We start from the raw sequence: 23,180 nt of genomic DNA on the forward strand, positions 1-23,180 counted from the left end.
GTTCTCACACTGCTTCTCAACCCAGCCTTACTCTTTTTAACTTTCCCATTTGGGCTCCAGTTCCAGCCCTTAATTGAAGGCACATGTAGCTTACTCACTGAGATCGACAGCCCCCATCAACAGCCACGTGAGTGTGTGGAGGCTGTCAGTGTTAACGTGGAGGGACGGGGCTTCGGAGTTCCTTCAGGGCTCAGCGCCGGTCTTTCTTTGACGGACTGGACTAATGCACCTCTGATAGCTGATATTGCCGCCTCATTAACTTCTGCTTGCTCTAAGATACTCAAGGCCAATGTAAACCAGTACACAAGGAGGAAATCAGATTAAGGTGCAATGGTAATCTGGTATTTATTCTAACTCAAATTGGAAAAGGAAAACTAGGTTTAGTTGGCTGACACAAAAAGAGATGAAAGATCAGCTTAACACTCAGTAAACAATGTTTCAATATGGAACTAAAAGATATAAAAGTCACTGAAAGTAAAAAAAAAAAGAAATAACGTGGAAACCCAAACTTTATTTCAGGCCCATCTCCGTGGCCTGAAGCCTCCTATTAATGCAGAGGAACCTAAATATCTCCAGCGTCGTCTGCCTTCGCGTGAGACTGCACTGCCTTGTAAACCCATAAACATGTCCGAGAGGAACCCAAATAGCCTCTTACGTGTTTTTAAATGCTTTGTCTTCCACATGGTGCCATTTTGCATTTTTGCGAAGGAGCTCATTTACGCATTTGAAATTTTACAGCCACCAAATCACACAAACCGCACCGCCTCTGTAACTAGTGCCTGTGCTTTTTTACAGACTTTGGATTTCCTCATTTAGTTTTCCATTTACAAAGAGTAGAATCTCTCAAATACAAAACAACATCAACACAAGTAAACACATTGGTCATACACAAGCTGCTGAAATAGTGCTGATGTGCACACTATTGTCACACACAGCTCCTCTTTTATGGTACATAAATAAGATAACTGCCAAATATTATCCCATATTGATTTTCCTTGATAAACCTAAGCTAATCACAATGGAAAGGTAATATTTCTGGATCAATATGAGAGGGATTTCTAAGATGTGTGAACTTGATATCAGGAAATTTTACTATTCAGTGTACATGCATCTAGTAGTGGCTATTTGTGACCTGAAATGACGAAGAACGGAAAACCTCCTCCATTAACAGTAATGTTCCCCCCTGTGTTTTTGTGTCTCTGTATTGTATTGCCCCTCTTTTCACTGCACCACAAAAGACTTTCCCCAAGCTAATCTCCTTCTCTGAGTCAATAACATTCAGAGGCAATTTTCCTCAGTTTCCATTTTCGGGCCAAATTGAATTCCAAACTAAGATGCAGCATATACTGCACCAGTCAGCACTATTGGATTTTCTAAAACCATTTGTTCAACACAGGCTAACAAAATGCCACATTCTACAATGTTAACAACTAAGGAAATACAATCATATTAATAATAAAATAACAAAAGGGAGATATACAGTACATGTTGATGAGGCTGTATAATTAGCTCTGAATTACTTTGGGATGAAGTGAACATAATCAGTTGGATAAAGTGAACAGTAATCAATGTGTTGGCTGAGTCTCCCCCTCTGAGAGCAGGTATCAGACAACAGCAATCTATAGTGTCTCTATCCTGAGGGCAGGCGCAATTGTTAAGCAGACAGCCGCTTGTTTTCTTGTTCCTAACTGGCTGGTGTGAATGATCGGAGTCATGTGACTCCCCAAGGAGAGTTGCTGGATTTCAATATCTCCCTGAGAGTCTAGTGTTAGTGATGATATTGAGAAACAGCCCCAGGAGCTGGAGGAGATGAAATATTAAGCATACACCTACTGTACATCGTTTCTGGTTTTTTTCTCTCTTTTTTGGTTCAGATGAAGTCTGTATTGTAAGACCAAGGAAATATTATAAAAATCCAACTACACATGTGGAAGTAAGGATAGCACACTGGCTTCAGAGGTTATTGCAGTTTTGCATGACTGAGATCTGGTGTTACTGAGTTATTGGCAATAAAATGATACTAAGCAAAGCAGGTTGGAAATTTTACACAGATCAGACAGATATTAGGAAGAATCTGACTCAGTTCCTCAGACTAAATTTTTTAAAACTTCCAATACTTGGACTTTGTTAAAACTGTGTCATATACACTACAGGCGGCACTGTGACCTGAATGAGCAAAACGGGGAAAAACAGATTTTTTTTCATGGCTTCTAAAGGTAGCTGTTCCTCTTTGATGTTTTGCCATACTGTATTTCTGGTTAGCGGCAGAACAACAAAGAACCACGTGGTGCAGAGGACTTCTTTTTTGAGTGGACCGGCATTAACAACTGCACGTTATGCTTCATTTTTGCAGGTCTGTGTTGGCAGGCAGAGGGACAGCACCAACAAATCAGTGCTATTCGTATGGTAAACCGGAGCAAACCGGCAAATGATTTCATGAGGTATATAAAATGACATCCCTTTCACAATGTGAAACGGTTGCAATGAAATTCGAGCTAAAGACGGATGGGGATTTCATTAAATTTACATCATTACCATCCTATATTCCTTATGTTAATAAAGTGTCAGGGTGGTACCATCGTTAGGCCTTGACAGAAGTTTTCTAAATTAGCGAGGCCTCCAGTATAATGAAAGAAAGAAGAAAGAAATCTCCCTGATGTGTGTCAAACATCAAAAAGCTTCACTCCACAGATAAAATGAAAAAAAAGAAACTTAATAAGCCTTAGATATAAAGATTTATGGTTGCAAAGTCAGACATGTTAGTGGACGTGGAGACAGAGGGACATAGTTTCAGTATAATATCCAGACTTCTGACGCCTGTTTTTCAGCTCTTTAATTCATTCAAGTATGATAAATATGTCTACAGGTTTGATAAAAAAAAAAAAAACCCTTTCTGGGATTCATGTGGTCTGTGATGGAGATTACTCAACCACTGGGGACTGCTGGGACTGAGGTTGGCTCTGTATTGTTGAGTCTTCGGTAATGCAAGCGTGCATAAGGTTTTAATTCACATTTAATTTAGACCAAACGCAACAAGTAAAAAAAACAATCCTTCACTCAAGAAAAATGTTAATTAAATGTTAATTAACCTCCATGAAGCAAGAATCTCATTTCATTTTCTCTAAAAGTAAGGAAATGAATGCTGGATTTTCTTTTACCTCTTGTATACCAATGAATTTATGCACATCATCAGCTCAGCTCAATAAACTGCCCAAATCGTAAGCAAAACCTTTTGAGCAACATGAAATCAAAAACCCCTTTTCTCTGTCTTTACTGAGGCACATTCACGGTGACAGAAAGACTTGCATTCATTGCATTTCTGGAATACTTGTTGGTGGCATATTGTAGGTGGAGTGAACAAAGCTGAGGGAGTGGACGCAGAGGCACCGGGCCCCTAGATAGGAGGACAAAGGCCCTGGCAGAGCTCAGGCTAAGTGAAAGGGCCCAGACAAAAGGCTGAGAAGAAGAGCGCTTTATGGGCCGTCTGAAGGGGGAGGAGGCTGAGCCGGAGCCTGTGCCCACGCACCGAGGCCCGAGTCTTGGTGAGCCGCTGGAGCACAACCATGTGTGGTCCATTATCACACCCAGCAAGGACCGAGCGCCACGCCTCCCTCAATGGGAAGACGGATGCCCCCTTGCTGACTGCCCCAAAACCTGGTAAGAAAGGCTCAAGAAACAAAGGCACCCGCCCCGTTGGGAGAGGGCCATTGATAAGGTCGTAGGAGCATGCCTGCATGGGTTTACTCTTCTTCAGGGGAGGACAATAGTGCTGACAGGTGCTGAAGGAAGACAGACAAGAGGACAGAGTGAGAGAAAGGAGATGGATGGGTTTGAGCATGGAGGTGGATGAGAGACTGAAAGAAACGGGGGAGACTACCAAGAAGCAAACGGCTTCCTGAGGGGAAGACAACAAGTATTTATGTTCTACATTATGAGTTGGCTTGTTTACTGACGGGGCACACAATGGAACCCAACCAAGTAAACACAGCGATGTCGAATTGGTAAACAGTTATAGACAGAAACGTTGTCAGCAGAACTGTCTATTGTGTGTGTTTATCCATTTATAATGACGCCTGAAACACAACCACCCTCAAAGTCATTTAACAAACATGTCAATATTTCCAGCCTCACGCACTCAAGCAGAAGAAGTTGTCATAACATGTGAATAAAGCCGTGACTCATCCTTCCGTTTATTCATTTGTCTTCATCCGATCTGACTGTGAATGCCACAGCCCTCTGGAGCAGGAAACAGATGGAGCCATGTCCTTCATCAGATCAAAAACCAAGGGGCAGTTCAGGCCCCCCAGCGCATCGTACACAGCCTCTGTCTTTGCGTCAGCTGCTCTCTGCGCTGTTTCCAGGTCAGCTACCAAAACGGGACAGAGAGTGAGCAGTGTCTTCTCAGGAAACTTTTCCTTGAGGAGTTAGGGTCAGTGGAGCAGAGCTGCTGACCTTCCAAGTGCTCAGGATCAGAGATCAGGCGAGAATGGAAGGAAGAAGAGGATAACATTTACGTCATTCCCTGTCCCCTCCCGTCCCGTCTTCGGTGACTAGGACTCTTACACAAGAGGCTTTAGAGCTGTATTATCCGCTGCTAACAGCAGATCAGACGAGGCTGTTGATGCCTCTCATCAAACACTACAATCCCTGTCCTGGATGTTCAGCAGGCTGTATCTCACAACTGTCACTACATATCCGTCAGCACTGAGCATGTATAGCGCATAGACACACACACTTCAAACAGCACTCAACAGCTTGTTACAGTCTGGGATGGACGCCTGGGAGTGGCCTGGATGTGCTCGAGAAGCTTAACAGTGCTCCTGTTTCCATGCAACAGACCGTGTTTGAAATCAGCAAAGATACGTTTAAAGACATGGGAACACACAATGTTTTCTGCTCTTGGACGGGATAGTGTGTGTCGATATTGTAAAATACGATAGTTAATGTTACGCAGCTGTAAAAGCTTACTTTTTTTTTTTCTTTGAATCCAGGCTAATCTCTTGGTAGCATTTAAGCGATAAAATGAACAAGTCAGTCTAAGTGCGTTCACACTGTGAGTAACAAGATCAACAAGTCACCAGAGGGCCATTTTTGTAGCGCTGAGAGAGCAGGGAAACTCAAGCTTGTGCAAGAAGCCTTCAGGCTGAGAAAAGCAACCATGTCTGAATTTTTCGTGGACATCAGCCATTACAAAGAGGATCGTACATCTACAAAACTCTTCAACAGCTACTAGACTAAACTTAATTCACTGTAACATGGGACACAAAGCGGCAAATCCTAACAATTAGGAAGCTGGAATGAGGTAATGTTTGATGTTATTACTTGAAAAATAACTAACAATTAATTGATAATCAAAATAATAATTTCTACTACTAATTCTACTACTACATATTGTTTCAGCTCTAAAATAATATAAAAATAATACAGCATATCTCCGAATTCTTGCTGTCGGAGTGTCTGGCTCCGCCCTAATTCAGCCAGGTTAGAAAAGCCCATCTGGCTCACATTGTGAACACCCTATAAAAACAGAGGTGGTGAGAGCTGATGAGACCATCATTAGAACATCTGGAGAGGAAATATCTCTCTGATAGTTTAGTGGTTTTGTCTGTTGAATTCTGTGGTAAACCAGTTAAACTCTCCCGCTTTTAGGGTTGATTTTTGCTAGGACCAGAAACAATATTTGGTCGACAAACGAGAGACAGTAAACATGCATTGTGCAACATCTCTATGGTTGTGACCACCCAGGTCCAGCATCTGGGATCTAGTCTGGAAATGACTCAAACACTATCCAGAACTGAAACTACCCACATGTTCTTCCTGTGGTGCAAAATCAAAGCTCTTCCCACTAAGATAAATATCACCCAACATGAATATCACACAATCTTTCATCAGCAGGCCAAATGGTACAACGTGGAGGGGAAACAATCAGTTTCACAGTACGCGCAAACAACGTGTAGTCTAATTTCCAAATGTCTGGGGATGTCTGAGGAAGAACAATAAAGTGATCCTGGCCAAGAAGCTTTTACTGTATCTGTTTCCAGCCGCTCCAGCGTGCTAGCCTTTACTGCCTTTCTTCAGCTTATTTCTCTCTGGACTGTTTGAATTATCCTGGAATACACCGTATCACACCATCAAGACATGAACATTTAAACAAATGAAGCAGAGCCAGCTATGGCGAAACACTCTACCCGATCTTTCTGGCCAAAGACAAGGTGATAAGTTCAGCCTTATTCGGTGTCCTTCACTCCCCATCACTTCACTCCCACCTCACCGGCAGATAAAGACATGACATCAAGATATAAACCCAAAGAAGAGATCAAAGATGTTTGAGATGAGCTGGCCAGAAATACCATTCTGAGGTGAAAGTTGCTCTCCAAGCATTTGTCTAAGTAACAAACTGTCATTTCTGGTATGTGCTACTGAATATAATTGGCTGGGAAGAAGCCCTTCACAAAAGGTATATTTTTCATCTTGCAACCCCTCTAGCTATATTTCATACACAGCCCTCAGGCATATGCACAATATTAACAAATCAAGACAAACATCATCCAGAGTGCTGCTTTTAGATGTTTCCTACACACTGGGGAGTAATTTGTTATTGCAGGTGGCCCCTTACAAGCCCAGTGTTCCTTCTCAAGTATCCCAAATAAAGAAAACAAAGGCTCTCAGATTGGAACGGCAGCTTTTTCTTGTCTTTGCTCTACATAGACAGTACAAGATACAGAAAGTGCAGCTTTAGATGATAAAATAAATAAAATAGAAACAATATTTGAAATATGGAGCCGATGGCAGGGCTTGTGTGGGGAACACTTTGCATAAGTAAATTCACAGAAGTAGATTAGTCTATTTCGCTCATAATCCCTTTGTTGCCTAGCAGGGATTTGTGGGTCAACCGTGAGGGGGGTGGGTGGGTTCATTCTGTGTCCACCTACAGCAGTATGTCAAGAAAAGCTACGATGCTTCGACCAGACAAATGAACAAGGCCTTCCTCATGCTTCTTCTCCCCCTCCCCAACCAACACACACACACACACACACACACACACACATGCATATAACCTCCCTCAGACAGACCAGGAACACACCATAATGGCACAATGACCTACAAACTACAACCCCACAGGAATTATGCACAAGCTTTCAAATCAGATTCCATTCGAAGTCAGCTGCAGCAGCAATATATGATAGAGAGAGAGAGAGAGGGAGGGGGAGGGGGATGGGGTGTGGAGGGGCATGAACCCCACCCTGCCCCACCCAGAGCCCCTGCATTCTAACACAACATCATTTAATGAGCTCACTCCAAAACAAAAGACAGTCATCCTTTGTTTCCAATTTACTATATATTGTTCAACTAGCAGAAGGATTAAAATGCGGCTATGAAAAGAAAGAAATAAGCAGAGGATGTTGTGAAGCAGTAGGTCAAACAAAAAGCAATTGCAGAACAAAGAAAAAGAATTAGTAAAAAAAAGAAGTAATAAGTAGAAGCTGGTTTTATCTTCCTAATGCCAGTGATGAGTTTAAAAGTCTTTTAGAAACAATGTAAGTGAACAACTTCCCTGTTCACCAGCCAAGTGCCCAGACACACCAGCTGTCAGCCTGTAATCTTTTTTTCTGGCTGAGTTATTAACATCAACAGAGATATTATCGTGATGAGATATATCTATGATTTAAGTAATTAACCTTACTTAACCCAATTAATGTTTAGTGTAATGAGGTGTAATTTGAGATAAGGACCTTGCTGAAAAAAGCAGTTCCACATAATGCAGATAAAACAGCAGACTAATGAAGATGAGAGTTATTCATATTCAGATGTGTGATGTTTCTCGCTGTTGAAATTTCTAACCCAGGGTGGCACAAAGTCTGTTCAGCAAGAAGGGAAATAGGTTGATGCTCTTGCTTTCGTGGTAGAAAGTTACAGACTGAAAATGGGCAAGTTTGATTATTTTTAATGCTTATATGTTTTTTTTTCCTCGTCTTTTCTGTCTGTGAATGTTTGTTCTGTGTTTTTTGTGCAGCACAATTACGCCACTATTTTCACTAGGATTCTTTTCGATCTCAACCATCCTGGTTTGATAAAGTTCAAAAACAAAATGAACAAAAAATAAAATCACTTGGTAAATAATTAATTAAGTATTTTACAAATAACTTATCATTATAATTATCATTAACAGAGCAGGAAGCAGCAAGAGAGAATAAACAGACCTTTTTGTTAAACATTGCACTACATCGGATGGCTGCCAACACAAAGCTAAGCTTATAGACCTCGGCACAATTTGTTAAAACAATTACTTCTTAAAATTGCATTTTTACAAAAAATATGTAATAAACCCACGTTGTGTACAATCACATAAGCAGAAGTGCAACTGGAAGCAATTAACTCTTTTACAGCTCTTTTCAGTCCAGCTGTGTAAATTGTGCCTCTGTTTTATAAGCTCTTCATAGTGGGATCATGAAACAAAGCGACTTGTTCACAGTAGAATTTAGACACTGTATGAAACAGCAACAACCTTAGATCAGTCAATTAACCGATACTACCTTTCAAGCTTTTTATGAATTTGTTTTAACATTCACAATTCATCTTAGGCTGCCAATCACCAATCCAAGAGATTTTGTGTTTATGATTCAACTTCCTCACTAGATGAAGAAAAAAAATACCAATTGTGGTCTAAATAAAGCCTCTCCACAAAGCAAAATAAGCAATGTACATACAAACAGTGTTATCCCTCTTGTTCTCAGTGTGCCGATAGACCACCTGTTAGACACAATGCTCATTAGGCTGGAGACTGGAGGCCACCATGGGGCTGTTCTATCAAACAGTCAGACTCATCCTGGAGGAATCCGGCTGTAAAACGCACTCTCACTGGGAAATCACTCAGACGAGCTCATAAAAAGGCACACACAAGAGTTTACTCACACGAGCGCACACATACACACACAGCCCCAATATGCTCAAACAAATACACACATTGTTGAATTTGAACTGCTTTCCAGTGAACGCAGAGGCAATCCCTATCAGCAGCCCTGAAGGATTCAAAGGCCCATTATCCAGCGGGTTGGGATTAGATTTTCTGTTCGGGTGGCTACAGCGTGACAAGTTGCTGGTGAAAATAGATTATCTCACCAGGGAGTAAGAAATAACGTCCTTTAGCGCACAATAGATGATGTCTCGTAAACATTTTCCAACCCCATCCTTGTGATGGAGCATATGTCGTCAGCATTTACTGGTTTTCTTCACCATAGTAACTTTGTTTCTCTCTGAGGGTGTATCCAAGCGACAAACCAAGAACTGCTGGTCTGGGATTTGTCAATGCAGAAACTTGAATTGCTCTTTCGCTACTGTATCAAACTAAAATCTTTCACTAAAAATGCTTAAGGTGTATTCTAGGTTATTTTACCCATAATCAAAAACATACAGATTGCTAGATTCTCAGTTTTTTTTAACCTGAATCCTGAAGTGGTCATGGCTGTATAAAAAACTGAGATAGCATCAGTGTGTAAGTCATTTTATTTCCTTCGATTACCCATAATTCCGCTCACTAGAGCAAACAGATGATCTCACTTTGGATATTTATAGGTGTTAAACACGCACATGCTGTTCTTCACATCGTCTACCGGGTGGTTTTCTGTTTATGTGTCTTGGGAAGCAGCATCGCCTCCACTATCCTGCAAACTATTCCGAGTTTCAGGATCAGGTTTCAGTGTTTTACATGAACACGGGAAGTTTTTTCAGCACTCAGCAGGGCCCCAGGGGCAGACAAAACAGCATTAAGTATTAAGGCTGCTTAAATGGAAAGAAATTCACTGTGTCAACCCAATTTCCTCATGAAGGAGCGAGGAAGCAATAATCTCAAAAATAACATGTTGACAGAAGGTGTACGTTTGTCTTGCTGCCAGTACTGTGGTAATGACCAAAGTGGTGAGGTGCCGAGAAATTACTTTGGGCCCGGTTTGTGATCCTCTGACTCACAGAGGCAGATTAGTTGTGATATATTCAAGACTACTGTGGGAATGAACAAACTTCCCTCCCTAGTCACCTGAGGTAGCAGCTTATGATAGTCCAGAATGGCAACATAATATGAGGGATAAGCTGTTATAAAAGCATCGAAGAAATTTGAAAGCTATTACATCCACAAAACAATGGTGAAGAATAAAATGTCATCATGAAAATGAAAGAAAAAGGAAAAATAAAAACCCTGCTGGTTAAACTCCCACGCAGTAGTTATAATGCCTTGTTAGATGAATGTGATATGAATTCTTCCAGAACAACACCTGCATATAATGTCTCTATGGGCTATTTGTGGAGCAGTTTCTTAACTACCATCAGTTCAGGTGCTCTGAAAACCCTCCACCATCATTCCAGTCAGGCTCAGAAAGCTGTGTGGGCATGTGTGTGTTTACATACGTGTGCGTGAGACAGAAATGGAGAGCAAGACTGTAATCTCCGGCATACCGCCAGCACAAATCAGCACCAGTGAGCCCTTAATTCACTGATGTACTTAATTACGAGCAAACGGCATGCCTAATGATGAAAGGAAGGACAGTGGAGGGCAGAATGTGTTAAAGTGAAAGAAAGACAAAGAGGGATCTTGTAAGACACAGCTGCATGCAGATGTGAACAAAGCGTTGGGGTTTAATGATATGGACCTGCTAGTGTGTCAGATCCCTGATAACAGGGTTCAGAGGAGGTTGGGCTTTCTCAGAGGAAAGATTTACTGGCATGTTTGACCTAGAATAAGTAAGTGAATTAAGAATGGGAAGACGGATTTCATTTTAGTCATATATAATTCAGAATTATGGCTAGGTCATACATTTTTGGCTTTAGCTTACTACATACTCTAGTCCATCTCCCTCTTATATCTTGACTTATGGCCCAGGTGCAGAGCAATATATTTGTCTTTTTATAATTATGATTTTTCATTGGCCACTGTTTTAGCCACGCTAGCAGTGTGGGTCTACTCCCAACTTTTCCTCTTCTGTGTTTTAGAGTAAAATATCACTGCAACTATTGTATGGATTTCTGTGGCATCTACTGCAGATATAAGTCCCTAGAGGATCGATTCCAATGACTTTGGGGATCCCCTGAATCCCCTAGCATTTTCATTGTGAGCATCTTAGCATCTCAGCGTTAGCTTGCAGCTCAAAGCCTCACGCTAGCATGGCTGTGGACTCACTGATATAAATGATCAATTCCAGCTTTGTTAATGGATCTCAGTCAGGCTTCATACTGCTGCTTTTGTTGGACCAATAGTCTAGAATCCAAAAATATTCCATTTAAAATGACATAAAAACAAAGAAAAGCAGCAAATCCTCTAATTTGAGAATTTCAACCCAGTATAGGTTTGGCATTTTTATTTGATAAATGATCTGATATTGATATATATCGCCAAATATCAGCAAGTGATTTCACAATAATGAGACCACACTACTGCCATTGAAACTTGTAAATCTGAAGAGGACTAATTTCTTGGTTTTGTTCATCTGAACTCAGAAAATCAATACAGCTATTCTGAAAACTATTTCCTTTTGTGCAACAAATGACTGGCAAAAGAAAACTGAAGTGTAAAAGTGCTCATTTGTCAGTTTATCCATTTATAAATTTATAGATCATCAATTGAAGTTCAGTCTTCATTGCCCAGAAATAGTGGTGAGTGATGGTGAACTGCTGCAAAATGATGAAATCACTTGCAGTAAAAAATGCAATGGAAACCCTTCGCTTATTATTTCAGAGCAACAGAGTGCATTCTTGGAGCTTAACAATTATTAAAAATTCAAATCACATAAACTGGGTTAAATACCACACAGTGCACACATTTAGTCCAGCTCAGTAGCCAAGGGTTCAGGCCAGACTCTTGCATTTGTGGCAAAGAAATACACACTTCAGCACTTAGGAGTGTGTGACTGGCAGCTGTGGCCGTGCAGAGGAGCCAGCAGGAGAAAGCTGTGCTCTACTATCACAAAATGAAGGAGGACGAAGAAGAGAGAGAGAGCAAACAGGTATTCATGATGTCCTGTATCACAAATAACCTGTGGCTCATGGCGAAGGACAAGGGAGAAGAAGACTAAACATACATATCAGTGGTGTGAAGGCAGATCGTCAGCAGAGCATCCTCTGGGCCACCCTCCTCATCACTTTTATAATCCTCGGGGACTGTTTGAAGGCTTTTAGTGAGAGACCTTCAGTGAGAGGCCTTCAGCAGGACCACTCGAGGTGTGTGCACAGGTTTTTACGAGGTGCAAAGTGAGCTATTACTCCTTCCAATCCTTCAGCTGCCTTTCCTAAGAGCTAGGCATTCTCTCTAAACCCCAAAGAAAAATACTTGTATATGGATTTTTATGACTTGAAAAGTATACTTGAAATTGACCTATCCCCTGTTTAAGCTGAAAAAAAGCTGAGTAGGAAGGCGATGCACTGAATGGTACGATTCTACACATGCAAACAGATCAAAAGCTTGTTTCAGAGTCTCAGCCACAACCCATAGAGGCTCCTACGGTATGCAACATCATCTCTGCATTAGTGTCCTTCGCTTGTATTATTCATGTTATACCAACAAATTATTTAGGCCTTGCCCTGAGCAAATGTCCATACTTGGTAGAACTAATGGACACAAGGCAACACCATTTTCCCCCACACATCAGGTATTATACTGTACACTGCAGTCAGCCTACATCCCGATGTGAGCTCATCTATTTCTAATACAGCAGAACTGTGGTTATTAATCTTTGTAACGACTTCTAAGGAAGAATTTGACCCAAACGCAAAATAGCATGAGTCTGTGATTTCTGTATTCCCTTGTAGTGGGACTTCATGTCATGGTATATTAAAAGCCTTAGCTTGGGATTCACATTGAATTGTGTGTTCTTGATATCACTTACAATGAAGGGCAGTTAAAAAGAATTATTCTCTGCCTGTAGCATGAAAAACCACATGGTCAAACACATGGCCAGTAAAAACAAATGGCCTGTGTCACTGTTTTTTGTAATAACATCACAAGTGTAGTGTGGCAAAATGGTTAGTTGATAGCAAAGGCCTGAATGAGAACAAAGAACTGCAGCACCATTTCCACAGCTTCGTCATGTAGTATTGATCTTCCTGTGGGTCATGGACCTCTTTTTTTCCCTCATCCCTCCCTCCATTCAACTACGCCTCAGGATTGTACTTGTCATCTCATTCCACCAAGCCAGTGGGGGGGCTTTAACAAATCAATTACCAGGAGCTTGCTGGTTAGGTCTATTGGTGGCCTTTGATTTTGGGGCAAAGTACAACAGTATGTTTCTGTCAGCCAGTTAGACTCTGTGTTTGGTTCATACAAACCTGTGCTGACTGATGAACTGACTCATTTATGCAGAATAAAAATGTACAGTACTGACACAAAACACTGCTACCTTGACTAAAAAATCAACAGTGGCCAAAGTGGTTAAAGAGAATGTGAACATATTACTCCACAGAGAAACATGGATTTTAATCTATTATTATAACACAGAAGGCAAGATCATGTTAGGTGAGGATTAAATATGTTTTTGGCAATGAAAGATGAAAAAAAGTACATAAGGAATTACAAGTGAAACAATTAGTTGATTAACCAATTAGTCAATTGACAGAAAATTAATTGCAAACTATTTTGATGATTGATTAAGCATTTAAGTCATTTCCAAGGAAAATTATCAAGGATTCTGTAGTTACAGCTTTTGAATTGTGAGGATTTGAAGCTTTTCTTTATCTTATTTTATAGTAAACTTCATATCGTTGCATTTTACAAAAGAAGTGATTTGAAGACCTCAGGCATTAGAGGGATGTGATTGTGAAAAATCTTCATTTATCATCGTGCATTTTACTAATAAATGAATGGGTAGATTAATAAATAATGACTATAATCATTAGTTGCAGTCTTGGAAGTAGAGATGCAACAATGAGTTGATTAATTCATTAGTTGATTGTCAAAAAATGAATCGTCTACTATTCAACAATCAATTCGTTTTCAAGTAATTCTCTGATTCCAGCTTCAAATGTGAATATGTTCTGTTTTTTTTAGTCTTTGGGCTGCGTCACCCTGGGCTTTGGGAAACAGTGATATTGGTTCTATTTCAATCTATTTACTTCTAATGCTGGGTAGAAAAAAACAGGATAATTACTCTCAAGTAGTCAATATCCGTCATATGCACAAAATCAGAGGGCATTCAGAGAAAAACAGGTACTTTCTGTTCAATGCGAGCCAGGTGCAATAATTTCATGGTTGTCAGTAAGAAAGCAGATGATTTAGCTACACCAAAACTCTTGAGGTAAACATTGCTGAGCACGGAACTGGTATTTTATCCAACACATAAATCTTCACATATCAGACCTGGGTCTGCTGTGTACTGCAGATGCTCGTCCTAAATAAACAGCCTTAAATCCGGCTCAAATAAACAAGAAGTCCCACCAGCCATAAACACATTACCAACTGAGCTACAGTACAGTTATAACCCAAACCAACACTGCTGGAAATAGTGCAAGCAAGGACGTGCTGTCAAACCTTGTAGACATATACTGCACTATATGAGAAAATAGTGTTTACATCTGGCAATTGGTTGACTGATGCTGGAGATATTTCCAGTTATTAATGATTTAGGTGGGATTCAGTAAATTCTGAAACAGCACTGAAACAGTAAATTTTGGTTTCACATTGCTGGACTGCAGTTCACCTCATTAATTTGCATCATTTGTAGTAAACACCACAAGGCATCAAGTATGACTTCATATTTGATTTTCTGCTTTGAAATCATGCAACACGCTGTGTGTTGCTGCTAAGACAAGATGCTTGACCTTCTATTTGCTAATGAGGGCAACAGAAAAACACTCCAATTTCCATTCCGTTAAAAAATGAGGAACGCAGCTGAACATATCAAATGTTTATGAAGTCTCGTCATAATAAGCAAAGGCGGCTTTTCCAGTAAAACTTATACTGGTTACTGCACAAAGCTGGCAGGGAGACTCACAGATCAGCCAAAGGTTGCACCACACACAGCTAAACTTGCATCATAATGGCTTTGTTATATTGACAAGGTGAAAGCTCTCAGCTGCCCCACATTTTACATTATGGTCTTGTCATACTGGCACCTAGTGTTTTGATGGATAGTGTTTACTTAGTACACTGAGACCGACAACTCTGGATTCATAATGATACACAATGTGTATATGGTGGATACTAACGCAGGGAGCAGGTGCCCTCAATTTAAAAAAAACAAAACAAAAAACTATTTGTCCTCAACAATGTAGTAACCACACTAAATTATCTGCAGACATACATAAATGTTTAGAGCTGAACATGCAGGTAGACGTCAGTAGGTCAGCTGTACTGAGGTTTATGAATATGCAAGTGACCTCTGCTTCAAGGTTTCCAGCTGTCAGAAAGTATAACTGTGTTGAGGTGAAAGCATTGTGCATGCACTGAGGGAGAAGAACTGGGTTTTATCGCTGTATTTCTAGCAGAGTTCAGTACATGTCAATTCTTTGATCTTTTTTTTTTTTTTAAGATTTGACCAGTTCTGATACACTATCATTTCAATCATCAGTTCTATGATGAATTCTCTGATCAAGATCAAATGCACCGGGACTTAACTGTTCTTCTTTTTAACCTTTAACAGATTTCGTTTTTGTCATGAATCTAGAAATAACAAAGTCAACTTTTTTCTTATTTTTGAGAAGCAATGATTTTACAGTACGGCGCATTCTTGCCTGAAAAAATCCCTCGCAAGAAATGTATGGTTCTAAATTAGGAGAGGTTTAACAGCCTCACAACTGGGGACTAAAAGGTTTAAACTCTTAATCTGGTTTAGACTGTGCGTGTCTACTGCCACTGCAGCTGACTCACCCTTGGGAGTCCACTGATTATTATACAGAAAGCCTCCTCAGACAAAGTCAGATTAATCTGCAAATAATTAAAGCCTGGGAAGAATAGCCTATTTTATTAATGAATACATCCCAAAACTATTTTGAGAATACAAACATGCATACACATCATCCATCTGCTAATTGATTTTAAAAAGCCAAATATAAGAAGAGGTACATCTGTCCATATTATTATTATTACAGTATTATCAGCATGGTTCAGATGAGGTAGAACCACACATAAGAATCAGTTCTATTATTATAAAAAACACTGGATCTGCACATATAGAACCAGGCAAAGCAGAGCAATAAATGGACCTGTGGCTCTTCATTAGCATTGCTCAGGTTTCTATTCCCCGCAGTGTCCCACTCACAGCCATCCATTCCCAGGCCAAGGACTCCCATCCTCACAGTGATTAAATATATTTTTATGGATCTGAACTGGTTACATTAAACTGGAAATGCAATACTGTGAAACAAGACTGAAACATAAATAAGCAATATTTCAATCAGCTATTATCTCTATCAATCAGACACCACTGTAAAACATCAGATTATTTAGTGGAACCAACTAATATTTTGTCTTAATTTGAATATATAATTTTTAAAATTTCAAGTCAATTCAAGTTCTTCTGATTTGAAGTGTTTTGACTTGAAATGATGAGTTGAATGAATGTACTGCTGAACTCTCAGCAACTCGACTCATTACATTAGGTTTCTAAACAAACATGATCGGCATATTAGCAAATTTGTATGATAATAAGGTCACTGGGGTCAGTGTTGTACTGTGTAATGACGCTAGAGAGCAACAGCAGCTTTTGTGTCAAATAAAAAACTGACTCTTCGAACTCTTCAAAAGAAAATATGAATGAAAACTGACTTTAATCTAAATTTGATCTACAATTTTCAAATAACTACCTGAGCAGTTCACTAAATTAACAGATTTAAATCCATCAAATGAAGCAAGGGTTTATACACAACACATCCTCATAAAAAACCCCAATAGTATCAGTCTAAAATTCAGGCCAGCAAAAACGACCTATAGTTACGTTTATGCCATCTAGCAGCCATAGTAATGCATTCCAGCTTTCCAAAACCGTTACAAATCACTGCTAAGAAATAATTATATTTTATGATGTGACAATGCTGTGGTTAAGGTCTGAATAGGTTTAGGCACAAAAACCACTTGGTTAGGGAAAGATGGTTTGGCTTAAAATGATCACTTAAAACGTGGTCTATACTTTCTTAAAGTTACACAACATCTCGTCATGGCAACAGTAAACACCATGACATTACGTCTTTTAAAAAAAAAGTCCATTCCAACCCGTCCCCTCCTAATAAGGCAAAATCAACTTATCAAGTCACCTTATATTGACATTATCTGAACTGCTTCACTTTCCCTGGTCATAATTACTAAGGCCGCTAGCTAGCGTAAACATAACTATAGGTCATTTTCGCCGGCCTGAATTTTAGACCTATACTGTATTTTTCTTGTGAGTACGGACTTTTTATACAACATGGAATATTTAGTCAAGATAACTTTTGGTGGCATTAGAGGAACCATTCGTATTTGTTGATTTAACCTAAAGCACTCATGTTTTTCAGTTGAAACAACATGTTACATTTTACAGTGTGGACATGATGAGAGACAGCAGAGCTGGTCTCCGGAAGAAAACCAGAGTTCCTCCTAACAAGTGCCATGAGATCATCATAATGATGATTATTATGGCACAGCTTAGGATGTGTCCTTTCCAACAATACACTCCTTCAGACGGTGTATTGTAAAACTATTAGGCTTTGGCAACATGCAGTATGACTGTCATGACAAAAAACTTGAGCAAACATGTACATTCAATTTTCTACTTAAATGTTCTTATTTTCATGTAAAATATTGGTTAACTACAACAGCTGAGCTTGCCTAGTGTTAAGCAGGTTGTGGAGAACAAGCATAGCTTAATCATGGCTCCCAGATGGGAAACTATAATTGCACAGGGTGAAAGCCAAGTTTGCAATTTAGTGTAAAACACAAACTTCCCATGAATACAACAGCCAATTACACTAAAAAAACTAATGTGTATAAATAGCCAAACAGAGAACGAGGGATAATTATGTGTGTTAAATAAATAAAAACAATAAAGATGAATAAACTAGCCATGGAAGCAACTCTAAATTGTTCCGAAATAAGTCGAGGTGTCCAATAACACTGGCTCAACAACAGAAAGATCATTTCCTTGACTTATGCCACAGCTTTTTCCCAGATGCTGCAAAACATTTTTCTCTTGCATGTTTCCTTTGTACTTTCCTGTACTTTGCATAAAACATTCACTCCCTTAAACAGGTATGAAAACAGGTATGTGAAACAATTGCTTTACTCCTCCAGAGAAGTCTGATTTTCTGATTTTCAAAGAGACGCTCATTTGCTGATGTGAAGTCGTTACCGCAAATTAAAAGCTCATTGAGCAGGCAAACATGCCAGCGAGGGTCCTGCCAACTCATCTGTTCATTCTGACAACCGGTATCCATCATTCACAACCAAACGTCTTAAACAGTAAAGTGTGAGATACACCACAATCTTCTACATAAATTTGATCTGTACTTGTTGGCCACATGCAATATATCACATACTAAACACTAACATTTTAGTTTAATTTTATTTCCTCGTGCTTGTACAGTTCAACTCCAGCTTTTTGAGTCACTTTTGAGCCCATTTGGGACGATAACCACAGCCACAGAGAATATATTTTATATATAAATGTATACTGCTGTGACACTGCAGGCAACAGACATTTAAAGCTGGAGTGCACGACTTTTGTTTCCCCCTTCTGGCAGTGAGAGTAATTACAAAAACACTGTCGACACGTGCTTATGTCATAGGCTCCGCCTACTCTGTCGCTACTGTTGCCGCTGTCAAATGGTGGATAAATTGTTTTGAGCATCACGCATCTCCCACAGAATGACTTGTTTTACTATCAGAATTTGATCCATCTGGTCTGATAACATTTGGAAAGTCTAGAACAGCCACATGATTAAATTATTTTATCAGCATTCAAGTTAGCAGAGAGCTAACCGGAAGTTAGCCACTCTGTCAGCAGAAGTCTCTGGTGTGCATGCACTGCCCATAGAGCATGAGCAGTATGCATTCATCCGGCCAGCGCAGGGATATCTCCCCCAACACCAGATTTAAAAACTCTGTATACTGTGAAATACTGAGAGATTTACCTGGTGGTGATAAGCTTAATTAGCATTGTGTGAACTTGTTTGGCAAGGGCTTGAATGTAACAGGCGTTCATTTATATGTAAAAGTTCTGCACTGCAGGTTTAAGTCATTAATTTTCCGTCATGGATTTGCACTTCATTGAATAAATGAATGAATGGGCTCTGCAACAGTTGCAGGAAGAAATAAATGAAATCCTTATTCACCTAATAAGGGCCAGCCATCTGTGCTCTCACTGGGAAACTATGGTGGATCATTCCTTCGCTGAAATCAATAGCCTCTCAATGAGCTGCCGGTGGTAGATGCTAGCCCCTGAGGAGTATGAGAATAAGAGCTGCAGGACGTTTGGTTTAGGAGGTGACATAATGATAGCGACAATCGAGATCTATTCTCTCCAAACAACAAGGCTGTGTCCCTAGGGAGTGAGTGAGCCTGAATGGCAGGTACCCCAAGGCCTGCCTGCTTTCCTTCAGCTGTCATGAGGGAGAGTCATCAGCTCAATCAATCAAGTGGAGTGATGGGCGCACTGCATTAGCAAATGTTTCGGAGTAGTACTAAATGAGCAGCGAAGGCTGGGAGAGCACTGCACAAGTCATTTAATCTAGTGTTTAGTGCTGATAATGTATTTTTCTTCACACGAGTGAAGGAAATCTGCCAGCAGAGTAAGATAATTTCACTTCTTTCCCAGACAGAAATCAATTTGCCTCAAGAAGTTTCTTGATATAAGTGTCATTCTCTTCAGACCACAATTTGTCTTTTTACGAGATAATGGCTCTTGTTTCTAGAAAATAAAACATTAATCCTGACCATGAGGCTAAAAAAACTTACTAGGGTCAATATATTTTTGGCAGTGAAAGACAGAAAGAGGGATGGTTTGAGGTTTCTGAGTGACAGTTTGTTTGAACAGTCGTGAGCCTCATGTGTCTGAAGGTTAGGGTCTTCATTGGGGACCCCAGCAGTCACTCACATAAAGGAAAACAAAGCTTGCAAGTCAGCGGCCCCGAGGATGGATTTTCTTAAACTGCTTCCAAATTAAAACAGCTGCTGATGTTTCCACCATGTGGTGGCAAGAAATGCGTCTACTGTACAGGCTGGACACGTTTGGAAGAGCCGCTTGGGAGATCCGGTGTGGTTTTGGAACCTCTTAACATCTCATCAGGTAAATGTTGTAAGACCCTTAGCAGCTGGAGTTCACAGTCAGGACAACACATGCTCACCACAGGCTGAAACAGATAGCCTCGAGGCCTTCGCAGCCACACTTAAGCAATCATGAATCAGACCTCCATTTAATGCCATAATGCTCCATCAGTCAGTCTTTCTCTTTTGCCAGCTCGGCTCTTTTCTTTTTTCTCGCTTCAGTCGCTTTCTTTTGCATACCCTCAATCTCTCTCAGATTAGAAATTTATTTTTCTTGAGAGCCTATTTAAGAAGTCTCATTATTCCGTCAGGGCAGCTGACAGCGCTTCTCCCCAGATCCTCAAACCTCAGGGGCTGGTAAAGGAAAAACAGTTGCGCACACTTTCTCCCAATCCAAACTTCCTTCCCGGATCAAAAATAAACTCCAGCCAATTGTGTGTATCCATCTCCTGCCGAAAAGGAAGACCTCACTTGGAAGAATAGCTGGAGGGGAAAGTCACACATGCGAAGGTCAAAGATGAGGAGAAACACCATGGCCACAGATACTGAGGGTCAGTGCTCAGCCAAAATAAACCACTGAAATCAAACCTGTAAACCATCATGATTCCATCAATCTGTCACCGGCGTGATTTTATTCATGATGACGGAGAGAGGGAGAGCGAGCTAGAGAGAGAGAGAGAGAACGAGAGAGTTGGCTCTGTCTGTGAAATACAATACAACACAAGCTGTTCTCCATCTGGAGAGATGTCAGACTCGTCTGCCTCGCCAAGACATGACAAGCTACATTAGGACTAGTCCATTTACACCTGATCTGATTCGATTTGATAATGCCATATACATATCTCTAAACACAAAAAATGGCCCAAAACCTCACTTAACATGAAAAATAAAATCTTTTATTTTAAACAACTCTGAATATGCTACAGGTGTAGCTGGTGAGGAAAAGCAAGGATATACAAAAATAAACAGTAGCAAAAAGCCAGTACCCACAGTAGTAACTTAACCTACATATATATCTGGTTTCATTCTTCAAATCCCACACAGCCATTTAGTGAAAAGCCCCCTAAGGCTGAGATTACAGCTCTGGATTGGATTCAACTCTTGCCCTCTCTCAGTGTAGCTATTTGATGAAAGGCTTGGCAAGGGTCACATCCAAGTGCGGTGGGTATTTTTTTTAAACTTACTTAAATGAAACTATATGAGAACCTGGGCCAGACTGGTCGTCTGGTTGTAAATAACCTGTGGTGTCCCAGAGGGTGGCATACTGCAGGCTGTTGTGCTTTGCACGCATTTCACAGAGTACTAAAACCACGCACTGGGTTCCCAGGGCTCAACAGTATCAATTAGAGGCAGCTTGTGAAAAGATGTGCTTCCTCCATTGCTGTGGTCTGGTCAGAGGTAGGAAGTGAGGGAAGAGAGGGAGGAGGAGGCAACTCCTACATCTGGGACTGTTCGGGTCCACAAGAATTCGGCCTTCAATCTGCTCCGTCAGCTTGTTTGTGGGTCCACAAATAAAGAAATGTGCACTATAAAACACACCTGACAAGTATCTCCTAATTTCCTCTCTCTCTCTCTCTCTCTCTCTCTCTCTCTGTCTCTCTCTCTCTCTCTCTCTCTCTAAAGTGTACAATATTGTTCCCTCTCTATAGATATCTGCTCTCAAATCCAACTCAGTGACTTAAAAGAACACACAGAATCAGAATAAAAGCCACAGGGGGCACATGTTCTCTTGTGTCCCAGTGTTACAAGCCCCAGGGGAGCAGCAGGTTACCCACAGTGGCTAAATTGGCCAGACCACACATCCTTCTGTGCTGAATCTGACTCACTTACCACACTTAAGAAACACCAGATACTGTAATCATATCTGAAAACCACTTAAACCACAAGAATAACACAGTCAGTAAAAATCCCAACACGAAGGAATTAACCTAAACCTGACAACAGAGAGCAGTTCTCAACCACGATAACTGAAAATTCTGCTCGATCACTTGTCTTCACTTGGCCTGGTCTTCACTGCCCTTGCCCAGTTGCCCCAGGCAACAGGATTAAGAACACTGTCAGCCATTTCATTTGGTCTGGTTGACACTGTAAAAATGTCCTCTGTATTTCTCAGTGGAGGATCTTCCACACAGGTGAATGTGTGTTGCTGCTGTTGCAACGATTTCATCAATTTTATCAAAACAATTAATAAACTGTGAGCAGCAATGCACACAAGACAGTACTATGAACAGCCAAATGAAAATGAAAGAGGAACAGAAACTTCTTCAAACTGTGAGAGGCAAAGCCTGGCTGATAAACAGGATAATAACTGGGCTCTACAGCAGTATACACCACACTTTAGAAAATGTTTGTTCTGAAATGCTTCACAATGCAAAAATGGAAAGAGTGAAAACACCAACAGGACCATTAATGCTCCAATTATTAACAACTAACATGGCAACCATTCTGTCAGCTTTGCCAAACAAAAGCTGATGGCTGGTTTCCAGGCTGGCAACCAGCTCTAAAACTTGTCATGTTGCATTTCCTCAAAAATGTTGACTGACACATCATTTTTCCTGCTAAACATCCATGCCACCCAACAAGTTGAGCTACCATATTCATAACACAATTCAGCTTTTGTTAGCTCACTGACCGTCAATCCTCCGCCCTCCTTCTTCTGCTTCTCCACTTTGAAATGCTAACCAGAGCTTGTGCGACCGTAATGAGTTCACCCAATTGGTTCTGACAGGTCTGGTCTGCAAAGCTGCAGCAGTTTTCTGCTCTGTTCAAACAGTGAACACTGAGGTCTTGCTTCTTTGTCCTACATAAACAACAGGCCACCACAACCAGGGTTTAATTCCCCTCTATTTGGGGACAAATGGTCTCCTTCATTGGGTCCAGGGAGAACAGAGGAACCTCACAACCCCTTCGTCTTACAATGGACAAAGGCATCGCTACTGAACCAGCCAACTTGTGTCATAACCTT

The 23,180-nt window shown here is 40.5% G+C and overlaps 1 protein-coding gene across 1 annotated transcript in view; it reads right to left on the bottom strand.

Annotated features, from left to right (window-relative positions):
• The window catches only part of tmtc2b (transmembrane O-mannosyltransferase targeting cadherins 2b), a 96,264-nt gene that overhangs the window by 64,710 nt on the left and 8,374 nt on the right, over positions 1-23,180 (bottom strand). The gene's annotated exons all lie outside the window — the stretch shown is intronic.

This window comes from Thunnus albacares, chromosome 7 (genome assembly GCF_914725855.1).
Source record: "Thunnus albacares chromosome 7, fThuAlb1.1, whole genome shotgun sequence".
Taxonomy (NCBI): Eukaryota; Metazoa; Chordata; class Actinopteri; order Scombriformes; family Scombridae; genus Thunnus; species Thunnus albacares.